This window comes from Andrena cerasifolii, chromosome 1, assembly GCF_050908995.1.
Source record: "Andrena cerasifolii isolate SP2316 chromosome 1, iyAndCera1_principal, whole genome shotgun sequence".
Classification (NCBI taxonomy): Eukaryota; Metazoa; Arthropoda; class Insecta; order Hymenoptera; family Andrenidae; genus Andrena; species Andrena cerasifolii.
In genome coordinates, this window is record NC_135118.1 from 13,213,337 (window position 1) to 13,234,352 (window position 21,016).

A 21,016-nucleotide genomic window follows, 5' to 3' on the forward strand; every position below is an offset into this window, starting at 1 on the left:
TTTAGTCAAAGTAGTCGCACCGATGGAGCGATTCCTGCTTAAAGTGGGTCTATAATTAGACACACCATAAATCGATTAAGTGTACCACTTGAATAAATATAATTCCTCAATCTTCGATACGGAATATCAAAGGAATCTAACTGAAGCGATCTTAGGAAGATAAACAGTGGAGCAGTGACAGATACGCCCGAAATAGTCGAGTTGTGTTAAAATATTTATTTATTAAATATTTATTAAATAACATATTTATTTTAACACGACTTTTCAAAATTTCGCGCGATAACGTGTTATCTCGCGAAAGGTTTCCATGCTTATTTAACGCGCATGAAGAGTTTGATTCAACTATGATAGGTGTCACTCAAACGAGGGAAATATTCCACGTGGTTGCGAAAATCTTGTCCAATTTTTTATGATACCTCTGGACGCCTTTGAATAGTAATTTCTTCCAGAAACGCAATCTAAAAGTTTGAACTAGGAAAGGGTGAAAATTAAGTGCAAAGTCTTTCGCAGTAGATGGTTTCTACCAGAACGTTACTCAAACGTCTGCATTATATCAGAGAACTCGCTAAAACAGACTGATTCGCACGCGTGATCCATCGTCATAAATTGGACCGCGTCGGCCATGTACCCAAGAACAATTCGACCTCGAATAAGTTCCTACCCCCGAGCTTCTTCTTTCTTGATATTGAAAAGTTTCCCTGCCGAAAACCATTCTCCGAAGATCGAAATCTCTCCTCCTCGGATCTATTGATCCACCCGTGATCACCTACGAACGCTGACGTGGAAAGATAGTTCGGTAAATTGATTAAAAGGGAAGTCGAAACGATATACCGCCGAAGAGCAGCGGGAGGCAGAATTTTTCAACTAAAAACGAGATTGCTGGGAAGTAAGTGACCAAGTTGATTGATACGAAGAACGATATGTTAAGTAAGTATGTGGTTGTAAATTGGAACTAACATCTGAGTAAACAAAAGCCTCGAAATTAAAGTATTTAATTTAATATCATGAACTGGAGATCTCTCCATTTTACACAAACTATTTCATTCCACTTCTTCCACCTCCTGAATTGACTAAAAATTTAATTTTCTAACCGTCTTGAGGAATGCGTTCTTCGCATTTCAAACGAAGGAAAACATCCACCCCCCTCCGAGTTCCAAGAAAAATTTCTTCTTCAAGAAAACCACCCTTCCCTCCATCTCTACAGTCACACCACAGGAATGTCCCAGCGTTACTTCACACAACTAGGCATCCAAACACAGCATCCAAAGAAACTGGCGATACCTTCGATCCCATCATTATCACCCCGAACGTTCAAGGTGTCAAGCAAGGAAACACTTCCTCCAGCAATGCAACCTGAGTCAGACCTCCCATACCTCTCTTTCCCTCCCTGACTCAGAGAATAATCATCACTTCACACCTCACAGCACCCAACAAAAGAACGACCAAAGAGATCGGCCAAGGAAAGCAGATTACTGCAGAGTGGCCGATCGAACAGTAGCTTTGTTTAGCGAGGATGATCCGGCCGATGAAGGCCAGGGGGCAGGAAGAACGTGCGGCAGGAGCGAGGGAAGAGAGAGACGAGGTCTCGCCCGCGTCGTCGTCGACGTCGTCGCCGTGATTTACGTGGATGCCAGAGGCCGTTGTCGCAGTGGCTTTTACCGTCCTTTCCAACCCCTTCTACGACTTCGTCCGACCCCTCGCACCCTGCGTATGCAGACAACCGAGGCACGTGTAACACACGTACGCGCGCACAGTCGCCACCTCCGCGGGACAGAGTGGCGAGATCTGGGAATTGGGTTTCGGCATTGGCACGTCATTACTTTGTTTATGAGGACGGGAACACGGCGAGACAGCGAAGAAAAAGTGTCCACGGACGCACCGGGCAATATTTACCGGTCGAGCGACGTCGGGCCGCGCTGTACAGCGGCGTTTCACGATTTTTCCAGCGGGACGAGTTTTATGCGGCCGGCTGATCCACTTTGCTGAACGACGACCAATCGCCGCGCCGCTTTGGCAGGGTACCAATGCGAAGAGACGCCCGCGAGCACCGTCGAACGTGTTCCCCCCCAACGCGCGGCTGTTACTTCTTCCCCCCCCCCTTTGTCGCGTGTTACATGCTCGCGGATGATTTCTCGCGATGGTCTGGATTTTGGTAAGCTCCAGCGTGGATGGTCGATGATGCTTGAACGGACCACCCTCGACTTCTATGGTTTTTATAGCTTCGTTGCAATTGAAGGACTGTTCGCGAAGAATGAAATTATGAAGGACGAAGGGGGCTGAAATATGGGCCTGAGAGATCCCCCACTGTCGAGAGGTGCTAATATCCGGCGCCCTCTACTTCCCTCTCTGTTTGCTCGTCGAGCGGTTTTCGTGGCCGCACAGAACCGCGGCAAGTTGCCCGGGTAGTTGGCGAGAGGGCGTGAATTTTCATGAAGAGGCGCCTCGCGATGAGGGGGACGAGATAGGCTGAGTGGTCTTGAAACTGGCGCAGCAGGTGAAAGGTAAAGGACTGGATTCCGTGATGAGATGCATCACGAGCGATTACTCTCCGTTTCTCGCGTTAAGTCGCTGCCTCGCGTACGCGCCTGATGCGTTATTAAGGAGCTATTTCGAGAAGTCTGCCGCGAACTTGCCACAAATTGCGCGTTTAATCGCGGCCCGCGTCAGTAACCCCCGTTCTTTCCACTTCTTCTTTGATGCACGGCGCACTTTGGCGCAAGGCAGTGACACTTTTAACGTCGCGGGGGTGCTAGGCTTAGATTCCATTGCTCGTTAGGTTCAAACGAGGTATCGAGTTTCTAAGGGTCGTTACGAATTTGGTAGTTAAGTTACCGTTAACGAAACAGGATGGCAAGGATTCATTTCTCGCGTAATGCTCTGGCGGTCGCTGTCATTTATGCGTGATTCCAAGATTTTGTTTTTATAATTTTGGTTCGTATTTATCATCGGCAAAATTATACCATTCTAAGATTTATAGGGTAAGTCTGGGTGAGTCAGTCGACCTATCATAAAATGGCTATTAGAACTAACACTGATATTATATATGTTAGCAGAACCCAGACCTAACCCAAACCTAATATGTTCAGAATTTTATGCTGATTCAGAGAAAATGGTCGACATTTGATTTAAGACCATATTTGCTGGAAATCGGGTTGAAAACCGAAGTCGTGACATCTGATCACCTCTCCCGAGGCCTCGGGAGGTGTGGTTTTCGTCGTTAGGAGAGACCACTCGCATAATTATTCAGGAAAAAATAACAAAGAAGAAAGGAAAATTATTTAGGAGTGAATGCTACAACTACAGATTTATTAATATTTAATTTGTTTACAAACAGAAAGGGAACTACCTACTGGCGATTCACGAAGCAAATGAATAAAAAAGTGAATAAGTAGGGTGGATGCACCACTTTTGGCCAGTTTAAGATATTGTACCAGTTTTGGCCACTTCTTAAAAAATATAATTTTTTCCCGTGTAAGCAATAAATGTAACCTTATATTTCTGGTGGTACACTAAACAAAATATTTATGATGTGAAATACTCCGCATAATAATGATCCCCAAGCAATTTAAAAATTAGATAATTAAGCAAATGTCCAAAAACAGTGCAATGGCCACAAACGGTACATCTACTCTAGGAAGCGAAATGGCGCTGTTCAGTGGACTGTTTGGCTCCTAGAGAACTCATTTCTCTGTGCTTTAACGCGCTCTTACGTATAGAGTCTGAAATATCGCGACTCGATTAACTCGCCTGCTCGACCAACTCTCCCGGATTTACGCTGTGCAATTTACAATACGCGCGCTGTTTTAATGGTTTTCAAAAACCAATGAATAGTTGGAAAGTTTGGGCAAGACGGAGCCTAAGTTTGCTCGAGTAGCTGTCAAAGTGTTAAGGTGGATTGCTTGGAGACCAGTGTTACGTTAGAAAGAATAAAACGTGTCGAAAGTAGCAGACGAAATTGCAGTCTAAGCGATTGAATTGGTATTTTTCATTCAAGAATCTCGGAATACACACTGCTACTTGGTTAACGTTTATATTCGTAGTGACATTTCTGTTCCTGAGCCACGATTCCCTCTCAATTCAAATAACAGAACTGCTACTAATATGTCATCCGTGTAATCACACCAGAAGTTTACATATTACTCCACCAGGGCTGTCAATCAACACACATATGTTAGCCAAGAGACTTTCATCCACGTTTCCAATTATTAAAATCATCTTATATAATTACTCCAAGCAAAGGACCAGCCTCCAGTAGCGATCAATAGAAAAATGAGATAACTACATCCATTAGAAAGAATTAAGGTGAATGTCCCAATTTCTGCCAATTTAAGAGGTAACTCGTCACAAAGAAGGTGTAAAAAGTTTGTTCGTGATAAAAATTCGCAGAGTAATCGATCAATTCTTTAATGATAAATCAACCAATTCAAAAACTATTTAAGAAAAATATTTCAAGATGTTCAACTATTAGTAATTTGTAATTAAATATATAACGCTCTAAATTATATAATATTGCCCCGAGCTCGTGCAACACTCGCGTAAAGGTTTAAATAATTTAGAATTATTTTCTTGCAAGTACAGTACAAAGGTAACGCATATAATAAGAAGAAAAATACGAAATGAGCAGAAATGGGGGCATGAGCAGAAATTGGGACATTCACCTTATACATTAAAACTTATATCTCAAAGACTGGAGGGTTGCCAGATCGTGATAACACTTAAAGCTTATTGTTAGTATTAAATTAGTTATGCAGACACGTAAAACTATGGCGTCCAATTTGCATGTCAGCACCACTGTAACAATCATTATAAATATTGTCTTATCTAACAAAAAGATAGAAAATGGTTGGAGACCAGTGAGGACGTTAAAGAATTGCAAAGGGGGTGGCAGATTTCGTGGTAGCCTAGAAATTTTGGTATAGGTGGATTAACATAGGGGAAGAGGAGAGAACGAAGAATGGGGTGGTCTCTCGGCTGGCGCTTCGCGCAGCTAGTCGTTCATACATACACAAAAGCTCGGGCCACTCTTCCCTCTGGGATGAAAGATCGGGCGTCGATGGTAAAATGTGCTTCCCCGGACTTGCTAATGGATTCCGCACTCTGATTCCACCTTTTTTTTCTCCGCGGTCCACTTAAATCCATGTACTTTCCACGCCTTTGTCCAGGTGCGCGTACACAGAGTACCCGTGTAAAGCGATACATAATTGAAGCATCACCCTGCCCCCGAACGAATCCTTTGCATTGCGCCTTCCAATAGCGCGCAGATCCCTTTATTGTATTTCATAACTGAACCCGCCGGGTTTTATAAAGCTGTTGAGCTCATAAGCTTCATTTACGTGGTCGAGGAGCAAATCGGTCCTTCGCAGAACGTTTTTCCTTTGCTTCAGGTAAGAATGGCGGGGAAACAAATTTCAGTGAATCCTTTGCTTGCCGTCTACGAAACAAAGGTAATCGTTCTATGCGAAACCCATTGCCTTTATGAGGTACACATTTAGAAGAAGTCTGCGGCGTTAGCGGAAGTTTGTCAGCTAACACGATGGAAATCGAATTTCTGATCTATTGGATGTAATCAAGATTGTGAGCATTGAAATGCTTTCTTAGATTTAAAGCGCCTTTCTGGGTATCATAGTTTTAGGTCCAATTGAGATTGCTGTAACTCCGCACGCTGGTAAATCTTGACTTGGGGACTATTATACACGCCATGAATTATTATCATAAGCGATAATCAGTGTTAGTGAAGTATTGCGTCATCTAGTGTGCATTTAACAACTACGCCACGTTTAAAAAGATACACGTGTCAGCGTTACATCTATCAAGGAGCAGATAAATTGTAATCCGGTAGCGACTAGATTGTCCTTTGTCATCAGCTAGCCACTCTAAACACGTTCAGCTGCATTCACACGCGATTTTGCAGTTCGGAGCATCGATTATCTCGCAGGAATTTATTTCCATCCACCGCTCTGATTACATCACACGGCAAATTCCGTTCATATGGTCGCTATAGCAGCTGAAAACGATGCAATTAATCGCATCTGTATTTAGTTCTCAAACGATGCGGGGGTGTTGCCATTGTGTTTAATGCCGCTGTGCCCCGCTAATGCAGTTTCCAGGTGGCAATTAGTCATCGCTTATTGGTTTTCGTAACATTTATCAGACGCTTTCTACGACTAATCTCCTTAAGTGTCGCCATTTAACCAGCGAGCCTTACGATAAAGAAAATTGTGCGTGAATTTATATTTCAATTCGCGGCACCGCAATTTCTCGGGGAGTCCTTTAATCATCCGACTATCGACACCGTAATTTCCATTTAACCTGCCTTTCTTCGATATTAATTTAAGGCAAATGCGCTACGGAGCATTCGATCATTAGGTAGCTGCTTGTAATTTTTCTTGCGAAGACATTTCTGGTGGCTGCTACTCGTGAAAGTGAGTTCGATCTTCCGTAAGTATACTAATTACTCCTTTTAAGAAAGGCGAGCAGAGGAAGGTGGGGCAAGACGGGGTGGTTAAGGTTCGATGATGAATAAAACACAGATTTTCATAATCAACTAATCAATTTTATGTCTGAACCATTCTTTGGTAATAAGTCTTTCAGTTTAACTGTGAATCAACCTAAGTTTTACAGGTTTAAATGGAATAAATAAAAACATTTAGAAAAAGTCGTTTCTCCCCATCTTGACCCACGGGTGGGGTTAGATGTGGTACCAATTAAAAAACAATATAAATAAAGTATATATAAAGTAATTATTTATTGGGTTGACAGAGGAGGCACACATGTATGGCTTCGTCGTCCTCATCTCCTACATCAACACAGGAACATTGAGCCCGTTTGACACATATTTGGCAGCTTATCCACCTTTTCACAAGGGAGTCAGTTCTTTTGGACTAATTAATAAAAAAGAAGTATCATTTTCCTCGGTCCGTCTTCCGTCTGTAGTTTTTAACCATCCTGGAACAATGAGAAACTTTGATTTTTATTTCTAGGTTTGTGAGGGGCATGATGGGGTAACTCTCATTTTCATTACCCCATCATGCCTCATCTCGTCTCACTACAATCATATGAACACTGCCCGAAACATTATTCACAATGGTATAAAATAACGTACGTACCTTATAGCCAGCTAAATTCTGCCTCAGAAACACACACATGTACCGGAGATCTTCTGTATTATTATACCACTGTCACGAGTGCTAAAAATAAGGAAAAAGTAAGGAAGTCCCAACAAATTATAAAGTCTGATCTAACTTCGCCACGCGTCCACGTGTATCATTGATTCGCTACTCACTGACGGCGCCGATAGCGACGCATCTAACGCGTATGCTCAATTTTAATTAGTGCGTTTGTGTCACGAGATACGGGGGGTACCCCGTTCTTGCCCTCCCCGCCGTCTTGCCCCACGTTCTCCAACTATTTTCGTATTCCTCTCGATATCCGCTTCGGGTTCCCAAGTCTCTTAAGGTCCAATTAAAGATTCTTCATTCCTCTTCCTTAAAATTGCTTCATTGATTTCTTTTTATAAAACAGATATTTCCCATTTATTTCTATAAACAACTCGCACTTAACAGCCAATAACACTCCTTCCTTTCGGAAAAAGAAAACGTTTCAAAGCACGACCTTTCATCAATCCATGCGATTCTTTGATAACCGAGCCTTAATCACCACGCGCAATACAGTAGCGCCGCTCTAATCAGTAGACATGTGGTTACATCCGCGTAATCCAGCATTCCGCGAAGTCCCGCCGTGGCGTTATTAAGCTGGCACGACTGGCGGGCGCGCCCAATACCGGAAAAGCGGCAGAATTTAATTTAAAAAAATAGGTGTTCGCCGGTGGCATCGTCGCATAGTGCGCACCAGTTTTTTATATTTTTAATTTCCACCGGAGACCGTCGTTTCTATCTGTCACTGACATACCGCTCTGCCCCCTGCCCTCAAACCAATCCCACCCCCTCCCCCGCATCCCGCCCCGAAACAAAAAACAGAGGGAAAAAAAAGGGCGATGCGCACATGGGCAGCTATCCTGCCGATGTATGATCTGCGACCCTGATATATGGCGGTAACGTGGGCAAAAATGCGAGGCCGATTGAATTACATTGAGTTACGTGTCGTTACGCAACGTACCTACAGCCAGAGCTCCGGCAAATTTATAGTACGGCCTTTTGGTTACGTTTGATTTTGAAAAATCGTCACCGCTCGAAATTACGATCCCACCCACGCTCCGCGCGCGTTTTGGCACGTGCGCGTCGACCATATTTATTTGCCCCACGTGTTCACCCGGTGAACGCTTTTCCGCCCACCCCCCCGCCGCCCTCTCTCCTGCCCCTCACCCCGCTTCCGGCGCTCTCCTTTTTCCACCATCCGATCCGGGGTTCGTGCGCGCGAACCGTACGGCATCTTCCCATACCTCCTTCTCTGTCACCCCCCCCCCTTTCGGCTCCTCACCGTCGACGCGGCGTTCCCGATTTCCGGGCAAAATATGCGGCCCCGAAGGAGCGACGCCTCGTAATACCGCGGCCGACACTTATCGTTATGCATTCTTAAGTGATAAATCTCGAACGGGCCGCGGAAACGCTTGATATTCCGAGGGCAGGGGGAGGGGTGGATAGATCCCCACTGCTCGCGGAACGTTTGGAGATAAGGGTCCACGACTCGCGGGGCGGTGGACGCTGGTCTTGATGGAATTGAGGGGGTTTTCAGAGTGGCAAAAACGAGGGCACGTGTGCTTTTATTTGTCGTGGTAAGTCAACTTTAGGGAGCGCATATAGGGCTAACTCAGGCGGACCACTTTTAGAAGCCCACCATAAGACAGTGGTTGGGCTGTCGCTGGAATCAACCACGTTGGAAGTCCGTTTCGACGAAAACTGTACCACGAAATTGTCGCTGTCGGTGGTTGACGCGACGCACAAACGTTTTTGTGGCTGTAGTGGGCTTCTGAAGTGACCCGTCTGAGCTAGGCCTATTACTTTATAAGACGTGAGTTGGTTTATTGTACACACGAGGCTCTTGCCGATACCTCCGAGTGCTCTAACGATTATGCGTCTGATCACTGCAAATTATGTTGAAACTATTCTGAGTTCCATTAGCAACTTTTAATGTGTCCGGTAAGAGGTGTCACTTAATGATCTCTGAAAATCATGTACCAAGTTTAACGCTAATTTAAGTTAACTACAGGCGAACCTCGATAACTCGAAAACCTCTATAAGACGAAAATTTTCTTCGTTCTCTTCCGCTCCATTGTAAACACCTCTACAACTCGAAATAAATCTTCCTTAACTCGAACTCTTATTTTGCATGTTGAATTATGTATTTCACCTCCGCAACTCGAATTTAGAAAAACTTCGACCTCTGCAAGTCGAAGTTTAATTCTATATATATTACGAAATTTCATAGAAAGTTCTCAAAATATTAAGGAAAATATTTCCTCTGCATTATTCACGATTAAGAATGCTATCGATTTACGGTACACTAAAAAATTAACACAAAGCAAAATCACAAATTTTGCAATATATAGTAAAGAGTAATATTTCGAGCATAAAATGTGTCTTATAATTATTGTTATACATGTAGGTATATATGTAGTAAATAAGTTGTAGGTATATTTGATTATAGGTATACAGTAAACAATTGACCTTTAAAACTTGAATTTGCCTTGCCTTACAGCTTCACAAGTAGAAAATGAATAGTCGTACAAAGTCTCTATAAGTGGAATTTTCGTTTCTTGAACCTCTCTTACTCGAAAACTCGATAAGCCAAAACCTCTATAATTCGAAGATTTTTTCCCCTTCCCTTGAGACTTATCGAAGAAGGTTTGGCCATTTTTTTCTCTTAGCACCTGAAAATAGTGAATTTACTAATTTTCACTGTTCATTTTATTTCTACAAATAGTCAGTTGAAACTTTTAATGGAAATAATGCCCTTGCAATTGCAACTGCTCAGAATTTTTTCTAATAGACACTAGTAGCTAAACGTTTAACATTTATTAAGGCACATGTTCACATTCTTCCAGCCACAATAAAGAAATTGGGAACTGTCGGTCTACCCTTAACAAATTCGATAAAAATGGACATGGCATATTTTACGTGCACATTTGCATATGCTTTTTGCATAGGTATGTTAGGTGCATAAGCATCCGCAGTATAATGTTTACTATATTGTTCTTTTATTTTTATTTCTAATATTGTTAACTTATAAATAACGCAGAATAAAAAGAATGAAATATTTTTCGTTTTTATTTAAGAAAAACCTTAGGGCACTAAGAGAACCCTCCCTATACAAATGTCAAACGCATAGGATGCGCTGCTTAAGGGGGTAGTGGACTATTTCAGCTTCAAAAAATCGATTTTTTACTGATTCCGAGAGTCTTATGAATATTTTAAACAAAAATTCACGAAGAAATTCAAATAATTGTAGAAGTTCTAGCAGCGAACGTAATTGGGTGCACAGTGGCCTCGCAGAACCGTATTGACATAGGCCACTTAACTTTGAAGCTGTTTTTCATAAGCTCTCGGCGTCAAGGAAACTAACAATTTCGCGTATCCAATAGTACCCTACCCCTTAAATAGTTTGCGAGAAATTCCAGTTCAGATATTTGTGTATTCAAAATCCTTTACCCCAATCTACATGTAAGAACAAACCCGTCTGGATTAATTATCCACAAAACCAGCGTGTATGCATATATCTACTTAGGAAATGCATTTAGGCACCAAAGATGCTGGTAATGAGAATACATTGAATTCTATCGGTTCACCCCTTCGCATCGGTGGATCACAACGTTGCATACAGAGAAAAAACCCCATAATTACATTGATGCATACTTCAGAATAAGCTTCCATATTGAAATGCGATCTTACGATTTAAAATCCTCATTTTCTCCAAGAAGTCATCCGAATAAGTGACACGAGCAGTTTACCATTTAGGACGGTTCAGTAATTACACGAGTATTAAAACAGTATGAACAAACGATTCCGTCACCCAGCACTAAGAAGCCACCACCCCATGTCACCACGATCCTCGATCCCTCTAACAAGCTCCCCTCCCCCCCCCCCCCCGTGGTATCTCGCGTTGGCATCGATTAATTACTGCAGTCATACGGGTCACGTGGAGCGGGGACTCGCGACTGGAGCCCTGACGGAATTCGAGTAACGACCATTATCGAGGACCAGCCCCTGAACTTACACATCGCGCTTGCCCCTCGTGCAAGGACAGACGCCGACGGGAAGGCGCGCGATGTCCCGGCAATTCGAGATAGAGGAACGCGCGGCGTAGTCAGCGTGTGCTGGGGCAAGGAAAGGGAAGAGGAAAAAGAAAGACACGGGGGAGGGTTGCCTCCTCTCTTTAGGTTGGGTACGTGGACGGAGGGCTGGCGGTGTTTGCGTGTGTGTTAAGCGCGCGCGTCGATGTTCGGTAGGCGAGTAGGTAGGAAGATATCGGTGGAAGGGGTTGGCCACGTGGCGCCGTGGCGCGCCGTCCCGGCGCCGACGTCCCGCACACCCTGCGAGCTCAGTCTCACTTCAACCCCCAAGCGGCCCAACCAGACGACCGACTCTCACCTCGAGTATTCGGCCTCGCCGATAGCAGGCTGCATCTCGCGTCGATTGTATACACAGACGGAGATACCACGGGCAGAAATGCGCGAAATGGTCCACTGATTAACAGATACACGAGTGGACATTCGCACATTTATGCTGGTTGATATTATGCAGGGATTTCATACAGAATACGCTGAAATGTATGATGACAATTGTAATTCTAATATCCTATGTGTACATGGAATTTATTTGGAGTTTAGTTTTGGTTGCGTATGTCCTTTGAAAACGCAGGTTTTTAATTTTTCTTGGGGTTGTCTTTGTTATTCTGGTTGGCGAGGAATTCAGAGGTCTAATTTATATTTTTACGGTCCCGTGTAAATAAAATAACCCAAGTGTGATTTTTTTTTAATTGAGATGCATTATTTTCATGTGTGTGTAGCTGAGAAGTATGTTTCTGAATAAATCTGCTGTTTCTCCTGACGTATTGCTTTTGAATGTGATTTGATAGATGCTGAGTTATCTAAGTTAACTACTGTTCGAGATGAAGTCGAATAATTTTGGAAAATTACACAGTGTACACTGAAAGGGTTGAGGATCTTTTAAGAATTATAATTCTTGCGTAATTGTACTAATACGTATGATGGAGTATAAAGAATGTACGTTTCGTCGAACGGTCAAACGCGTAATCTTGAATGAAACTTAAGTATACGCAAAACGGCCTTATTATTCAAGATACATTTATCAGATAAGTCAGAAAATGGAACTGCAAAAAACGTTAGACTGTCTTCTTTTAGCGCATATCCGAGCAATAATAGTTCTAGAAAAGCCAAAGGAGTCCATTTCAGAGAACGGAATCGATCGAATGGGCACCATTAAATGGCTTTGTGCGTTACACAGAGAAAGGGAAAGAGAAAAGTAGTAGGAATAAGAGCTTTCGATTTCATCGACATGAGTAATGTCCCGAAAAAACAGGATTGTAGAAACTTCAATTAACACTTCTTCTTTTGTACACTTCCGTGACAATTGAAACATTTCAATGAAATTCGACCTTTACCCCCGAGAGATTTTCCTTTCTGGAAGTTGACATTGAATATAAGCGGCGCGCAGTTGAATTTTGGAAAGGAGAAGATAAAATACGAAAGCTTACTACAGTTCAACATAATTTTCAACTTGTTCCTTCTGAACGTCAAATACCACGATGGGCTCATCAAATTGAAGCAGAAGGAACTAAAAAAGAAAAGTTAACAAACGTTTCCGAGTCTGTAGTAGAAACTATGAGAAAAGCTATTGGCGCTGGTTATATTTTGCATGACAGACACATTCGGCAATGGGCTCTGAACGCATACAAAGAGCAGGGTAATAACGACAACGCTTTTGAAGCTTCTAGAACGTGGGTAAATAATTTTAAAAAAGCCCATCGCATTTTTTCACGAAAAATAAGCAAATTTGTTACAAGAAAGGCAATAGAAGACGATGAAGTTTTGAAAGTTAAAGCTGCAGATTTTGTTAAGGAAGGGAAGCCCTTGATTGCAACGTATGGATCTGAAAATATATATAATTCAGATCAAAGTGGATTTCAATTAGAAATACATACTGGACGGACCTTATTAGCGGAAGGCCAAAAAAAGTAGAATGTGTTGTACAATCTGTAGCGTCAACATTTCATAGTTATACAACACAACCAACAATAACTGCTGATGGAAAACTGTTATCACCTCTCTTTATGGTTTTGCAAGAAGCAAGTGGACAGTTTGGACTAGTAGTTGCAAAAAGATTATTTAAGTCGTCAAACGTATACGTAACTGCATCGAAATCTGGGAAACTCACTTCAGGTAATATATATTTTGATGTTACCCGAATGAAGCAATTTTTCTTTAATAAGTCAAGTCTATCTATGTATAGTTATAACGAATGTTAATCTAATATTTCAGCTCATTTCAAGACCTGGTTGGAGGAGGTATTCTTTCCTAAAACAAATGGAGCAAGTGTATTCTGTGAAGTATAAGAAAATAAATTGGCATGAAAGTAGATGAAGATTTACAAGAATTATTAACAAAAAATAACAATTTTGTATGTATTATTTAAACAAATGGACTTTTTGAAAATCTGGTGATGCAGTCATATTTCGCATTCAAAGACACAAAATTCGTCCATTGACACTATTCCCCTATCTCTAATAGTTCTCGAGATATTCCACAAAAATGATTTTTCAACCCTAACTTTGAACGCAGTTCTCACCCCCCAAATATGAAAACGGGGAAAAATAAAAAAACACGTATTTCTTATTTTTCGATCCTCTATAACATATCCAAAAATGAAAATGATCGAATGCGGACACCTAAAATACTCTCCTTGTAAGTAGAAAAGGAACGTCATGGTCAGACACAGTAGTACGAGCGCATACATACCTCCGCAGAAAGCTCAAACACTATCGACTTATAAACTATACTACTAAAAATCAACTACTGTAATCCACAAACAAATCTACCGAGTGTCTCGCAAATAAAAGATTCCCCAGTATAAAAACTGTAAAGTCGCGAAAAAAAATAATTTCCCAACATCGAATTCCCACTAAACCTGTACACCCAATTACGAAGCTCCTCACCATCCTTTACGGAGCACCCTGTACGTAGAGCCTCGCCACAGAGTCGATCACCTCAATTACTCTCCGCCCACCGGGGGGGAATTCACTTTCGGAGCTTCTTCCGAAAATATGTCATCGAAGCGGGGCGGCTCGGGCGGCCGGAAGGCTCGCGTGAATCGACATCCAGGACGCGGTGGCTCGCGGTGGAAGGCGCACATCGAAGTGAAGCGAACCGGAGACTGGTCGGGCAGGTCGTGGAGTGGCCATCGAGCGTCTAAGGTCGGCCCAGCGGCGGTCGGAGCCATGAGTTTTCGTGGTCCGCCATCTTTATGGTTACGTCAGCATGTTTCAGTTGCCGGGTCTGAAAGTTTTCGCCCGGCGACAAGATATTTCAAGTGGTCGCCCGGTCGCTCAGTCGCGATCGTCCCGCGCTGAAATATTGGACGGCTCTTTCTTGCAGCCGCATATTCTTCTACCACCACCTATCCTTGTCCCCCGGCCCGCTCCCCTCGGCCCCTCATCGGCAGCCTCTCCACAGCCGGCACCGCCGCCGCCGCCCGGAATGGCAGCGGAGCCACCAGAGGCACATCCCCAACGAACGCCACCCCATCGACTTCGTCATCCACCGTCTCGCGCGACCTTCTTTTTCCCCCCCACCGGGGGGTTTCTTCTGCTTCTTTCCTTCTGCCCTCCCACATCCTCCGGGACGATCCGGGCGCCTCACGGGTAAGAAGTTCGCGACTTATGAGTCGCGTATTAAGCGCGCCGAGCTCCCCGGTTCCCCGTCGTTAACTACCCATGAATGAGTTACACCCGGCCGACGCTAATTCTCAAATTGTCCAAAAAGGAACGTAAAGTGTCTATTAATCCGCGCTGCTTCGCCCGGGATCGGTGGACGGGCGGCGGTTCGGGGCGGAAGGACGGGGGAGGACAAGAGCTACGAGGACCTCTTCCGACCGAGAACGGTGGAAGATTGGTGAGGATGAGCGGGAATAGGACAGCCACGAGAAGGAGAGGCGTTGCTGGTAAAAAAGCTTGCGGGAAAAACAACGGGCTGCTGAGAAACGCGCGCGGCACGTTGGCTGGATCTTTTCCTGTTGATTGCGCGGGGGAGAGGGCTCGATGGGAAATATTTATCAATCGAGGATACCCATAGAGGTGGACCGGGACTCTTATTAATTGATGCCGACGCGAGACTCCGTTTGTCGGAACAGTTGAAATCATTATTACGCCCGACTGTTACAGGATGCAGTCATTTATGCGCGCTGCTGGTGACCTCTATTATTATCACACACACCAGCACAGTAAACACCGACAATTAGATTGCTCGGTGCTCATGGATGTAAAACATTCATGCCACCCGGAACGCGTATAAACTCGGAACTCTCCTCATAGAGCACTGGTAACTTCAAGATTCATGGCCGAGCGCATAAAAGAGGACGCCAAAAGTGTCGCTCCGCTCCTCGTTATTCAAGAGCCGCGGGGTTAAAGTTCGAAGGAAACCGTCGGCCCTTGACTATCCGAGCCGATCGTCGGCATCAGGAATGAGACAGGATGCTGATTGTGAGTAATAGATCGCGAGGACCTAAATAGTAACGTGGCGGTGGATAGTCTTAAGGGAGGAGGAGACGCGTGGACTAGGAAGCGGGGTGAGGGGTGAGAAGCCCATTGATGGGGATAGAAAGGATGAAAGAAGGAAAGGAGGGGTCACGTGCCGGAAGAGAGGCAGAGGCCCGTGATTCGGCGACGCTGGCGGCGCGACGACGTCGGAGGACTAAAACTGTCACCGTTGACAAATCTACGAGCGTCGCCCTGATAAATTCAATTAAATAATTATACCTATCCCCGTCGGTGTCCCCCATCGCCAGCGCACGGTACCACCTTCGTCGCGAGCCAACCCTAATCTTCGAGACGTCGGAGGGAACACGAGAAGCCATTTCTGAAGTTTATAGCCGGTCCTGGATCAGCCGGAGCGGGTAAGAAACGCGGAGGGCGGTTCGTCTTAATATAAAGCGAGTTGGTAAGTTTGGTGCAGCCAGCAGAAGCTAACTTATAATGCGATTTGTTTAATCGGCGCCAACTACTTTGTTCCGCCCGGCATTTTCCGTCGTCCTCGGAGAAGAACGAGGAGCCACGAGGCTTTCTTCTCTCGCTCCCTTCTAGACAGACACTACTTTGGCCCCCTTCACGGCGCACGGGCGATCCCCTGGCTGTTCTCTGCCGCACTCGAAACGATCTCAAGTATCGAACGACACCCCCTTCGGCTGTCTCTCCTTCGGGGGGAGTCAAAGGTCGAACGCCACTTGAGCAACGTATATCGAAGCGAGGACAACTTTTCTTCGCCCCTAACGCATAGGTGGAAACGTTTGCCGTACTGCTGGTCGCGTGTTTCTCAATTTAGAAGCATCACTTTGGGTTCGTTTAAGTTTGCGTATTTGACGGTCCGCTTCCAGACCTAACCGAAATCGTTTTCGGAGTCTTAACTTATGGCGGCACTGACTGAGGCAGACAGGCCCAGTATTCCACAACCGAATTTAACGTTGCGGTGGGACTAATGGGGACCGAATGAGAGTTGAAATAGTCTGGATGCGCCGGAGTAAGGCCTGAGTACTTATTTCCTTATATTTTTCTCAGGTGATTTTTCTCAAAGCTGGAAGTATGTTTACTTTGACACCTAGACGATTTTACGAGTTCGTTATAGCTTTAAAGGTAATCGATCTAGTCGCGAGATGAATAGTAACGCTACCTGCCAAGGCAAGTGTCGTTTGTTGGAATGTAATGTATGAGATTCTAGTAATCGAAAATGAAATTCTTCATGGTGATTAAACGCCCCTGTAACACCCCCCGTGTATAGTTATGGTTCGTTTACAAATCAAGCTAGACCCGCCAGGCAGAAGACTCGTCCTTTTACTTTTCTTTTACACGGGTCCAGTCTTAGTCACTGCACTTCCATCAGTCATGCTCCGACAAAGTCACTCAGCTTCTAATGGTAAAAAGAGGATGCGGGAAGCCGAAGGGTGCATCGTTCGTGAACAGAGAAGTCTTTTGTGTGAAAGTTATAATCGATGCCGCGGGAGGCACACCGATGGTCGTTTCTGCTACTGTGTATTCTATACTCTCCGCACATATATCGAAATATAAAGTTTTCTTACACGCGAAACAAATCCTCTTTCAATGAAACTCCTTTCGTCCTTCCTCTGTAAATGGTGAAATCTGCGCTGCACCTTTAATATCAACGAACAGTCGTAGAGGAACAAAGTTTTATTCCTGACTCGCATGGATGCAAATGCTTAAGCTGTACGCATACCAGTTGGACATTTAACCTGAGATCGTTTACTGGGTTTTTGGGGATACTTGAATCACAGCTGACGAGATTGCGACGGGACAATGTTCGATGAGTATTGCTTTAGGATTTGACAGATTTGCAGGTGGAAAGCTACGATTACAAAAGGATTGCAGCTACTAATTGCTTCGATAGGAAATAAGTGCATAGTCAGAGTTGGCACGTTACAGTTCGCTCCATTGTTTAACACTTTCAGTGATGCAAAGTGTTAATTCTCAATCTGTTGCATTTATTAGGTTGCTGCACATGAAATTGTCGTTTCGCTTAGGGAAGATCGAATGAGAATATTTGTTGCTTCCTAACTATTTCATTTCTTTTATTTCAGTCTTTTTGAGTTTCTGTAACATTCCTCAAGTCGTGAGCCAGCGTTAGCAGTTGTTATTGCATCTATCCCCACCGTGAACAAAGAAACTTTTACGCCACCCGCGATCGGTAATTTCATATGCACCAACCCAATACAATTCATCGGCTGCTAATAACAGATATTAATGTATAGCGACGAAACAATGAATGAAGGTCGATGACACAACAGGCACCTCGCAGGGGGTGTACACCCTGAGATTGTCAGGCAGCCAAACCGACTGAAACATTTATCATCCTCGGTGATTAAAGAGTCTTTTGTCGACATCGCGAGTCGGGGGATCCGCTCCATAACGGCTGCTTGTAAGAAGCTGTGTAAAATCGCGCCGGTGAAACGTTGAACTTTTAATTCGACCTCATCGTCACTTTTCCATTCGCCGGGTAAGTAACGGCATTGCCGTAATTGTGCCCCGCCTTTTTTTGATAAAGAAATATCGAGTTTCAACAGCGAGATGCAAATGAACGATTATCAGCGGAAGGACATAGAAATGGCGGGTAATTGGAGAAGAGGGAAAGCGATGTAACTGGAAAATGTGGCAGGTCGAGGTACGAATAAACGGATGGATCGTTGTTGCCATGACAGTCTCTGCAGTCGAGGGAGAGCGGATACATCGTTGCTCCTGTGGCTATCGATCCCAACGATTCTTCGTCCTTTCATTTCCAGCAATTACGCAACGATCTCGCTAATTTCGAGCATCGTGAGGCTTGGAATGCTTGGAAGCTTCACGTTTCCATTATTTCTTCCAAGAGATACTTACTGCGCTTCAGACTACACCGAGTCTACTCAGCGTTTAAAATTCCAATAGTTCGTGTGTTTAGAATAAAATACTAATCACTTCTGAAAACACAGTCCTGTCAGCGACCACTTCGGAATGCACTCGAAACAGGGGTTTAGAATTTTGATTAGATGAAAGAAATTTTAATCGTCGAAAGTATTTGAAGTCGATTACCATTTGTTTAATCGATTACAGAATAGCGTAAACTGAACGCGTACCTACAGAATGTCGAATGTGAAACTCTAAATTAGAAAGACTCGAATTTTTGCGATCTCTAAACTTTCCCAATTCAAAACTTCAGGGACTTGGAACTTGCCAATCTGCGATTGGTCGAAAATTTCGAGCATTTGTGAAATCACACGAACAAATAAGTGGCGAGAATATTGTATATTCTTTAGAAGTAAGTGCAAGTGATTGTGAAGTGAAATTAAATTTTTGTAGCAGAAAATAATGGAAAGCGAGAAGTATTGTAGCTGGTAAAGTATCAAAGAGCGGGAGAATTCTTGGATCGAAAATGATGCGAGAGTTATTCCTTTCGAAGGCTAACTGACTATGCTTTAAGACCTGTAAGCTTGAATACCGTTTGAAAAGCTTTAAAAGTGAGTGAGTGGGTAAACAAACGCCGGGGTTGTTTACCCTTCTGAGAACGTGGACGGGAACAGGTTGCTCGATGCCGAAGTACCCGCTGATACTTTCCTCTCCCGTGACCTATCCTATTTCATTCTTCTTCTCGATCTCTCGAGTATCCTCTTCAAAACCTCTCGTTCATGGTATACCGTCGGAATTTATCGTATCCTCTCCCCCTTACAGCCTTGGTCGCGCAGAGGAGAAATCGTTGACCAGTACCACTTGTCGATCGCTTAAACAGCTCGCGGTATCCAAAACAGCTTCGCATACCATTGCTTCTAATATTTCATGGTATTCATCCCTCGACTAAATCGTAGAGCTTAGATTGTCACCAAAATTTATGCAAAAAAATATATATTCTTTTTTTTAAATAAAGAACTAGCAATAAGTGTGGTGCTGGCGATGGGGAGACAGTGGTAATATAAGTTAATTAATTTATTTGCAAGGAAGAATGAACATTAAATATCAAATTTATGAAAAATGGAATAAACGTAATTCTAACTTCACGCCTTATTTTTAGGGATGCGAGGGGATTTATGGAAAAGAAGAAAACAGATCTTACTCCACAAACAGTTTCCAAGCTGTACATCTACAATGCTGTTACATTTACAACCTAGCCGACCTGTATGCTTCCAAATCTTTCGCCCAATCAGCAAACGGAACCTAATCGCCAGCCTCGCCAGAGAACAACACTTCGACAAGCTCACCCGTTGACTCCCACAGTTAACGTCACGCGTCCAACCGCCAGCGTTCAACCGTTCCCAAGAAATTCGGCGCAGGACACGCTTCGTCTCGAATCAACGTGCTCGTCTCGCCTACGTGCATTTACGTAGGGGACGACGCGTATCTCGCAGCGGCGTCGCCGATGACAACGTCGCAAGACGGCGTCGTTAAGGGGACAAGAGGAAGTGTCGCTTAGGTGGCTACCAAGCCGATGTAATTATTTCAAGGCCACTGAATACGCGATCGAGCAGACCCCTCGCATCGGATCATGCTGCTCCAGTGATCTTGAGGCGTCACTAATCTCCGATCCTTTCCAGGAAGACACACAGACCTAACGCCCCGTACGCGCTACGTCGCCGATAATCGTTCATGCAAGCACCGACAACACGCGGCAAGGGTGCATCATAGAGAGGCCGTAATCCTGATCCGCCCGGGGAAGAGCAGACGAGTCAAGGAAGTGCGGTTTGACGAGTCGGTTTCGCGGAATTAGCACTCCTGAGGGTCGCTCGGTCGCGTGATCGTCGCGGATCGACGTTACGCAGATAAAATCGCCAGACGGATCAGCCACCGCGATAAAGCTCGATAAGGGGCGAAGAGATTAGCTGCAGCGGTAGGCTGAGCTACTACGGCGCCTCGAACTCGACTCTTCGCGATAACGAGTGACACCGAAATTGCGACGCCACAGCCAGAATTTTCGGTCAGACGAAAGTTTCAGCTAATGGAACGTTCGAACTTTCGTCTTATTTCTTCTTCAACGACGTGGCCCAGATACTCGGGCAGGCTCGTGAATACTGGGTAAACGATCGGATACCTACGCCAAAGAATTTCGGGTAATCAGCGCCAGGAACGGCGAGCGTTTTGCGCGAATGCGCAACCGGTGATTATGACGAGGACAGGGCACGTTAAAAAGCAATTTCATAGGGAGTCATTTTGCTGGCGTTCTTCGCGATCGTTGTAGCGTATATAACTTCGTTAAGATATGAAGCGCGCTATCAACTTCCCGAACGCGTTAAACGCGCCCAACTTATAAGACGCAAATTACAAGTCTGCGGCATGGTTGGTTGAGCTTCCAGGAGGCGGT

The 21,016-nt window shown here is 44.3% G+C and overlaps 2 protein-coding genes across 5 annotated transcripts in view; both read right to left on the reverse strand.

The window, feature by feature from the left end:
- LOC143372810 (uncharacterized) overlaps positions 1-21,016 on the reverse strand; it is a 307,489-nt gene that overhangs the window by 22,783 nt on the left and 263,690 nt on the right. The window lies entirely within an intron of this gene.
- The window catches only part of Foxo (forkhead box, sub-group O), a 222,970-nt gene that overhangs the window by 8,656 nt on the left and 193,298 nt on the right, over positions 1-21,016 (reverse strand). The gene's annotated exons all lie outside the window — the stretch shown is intronic.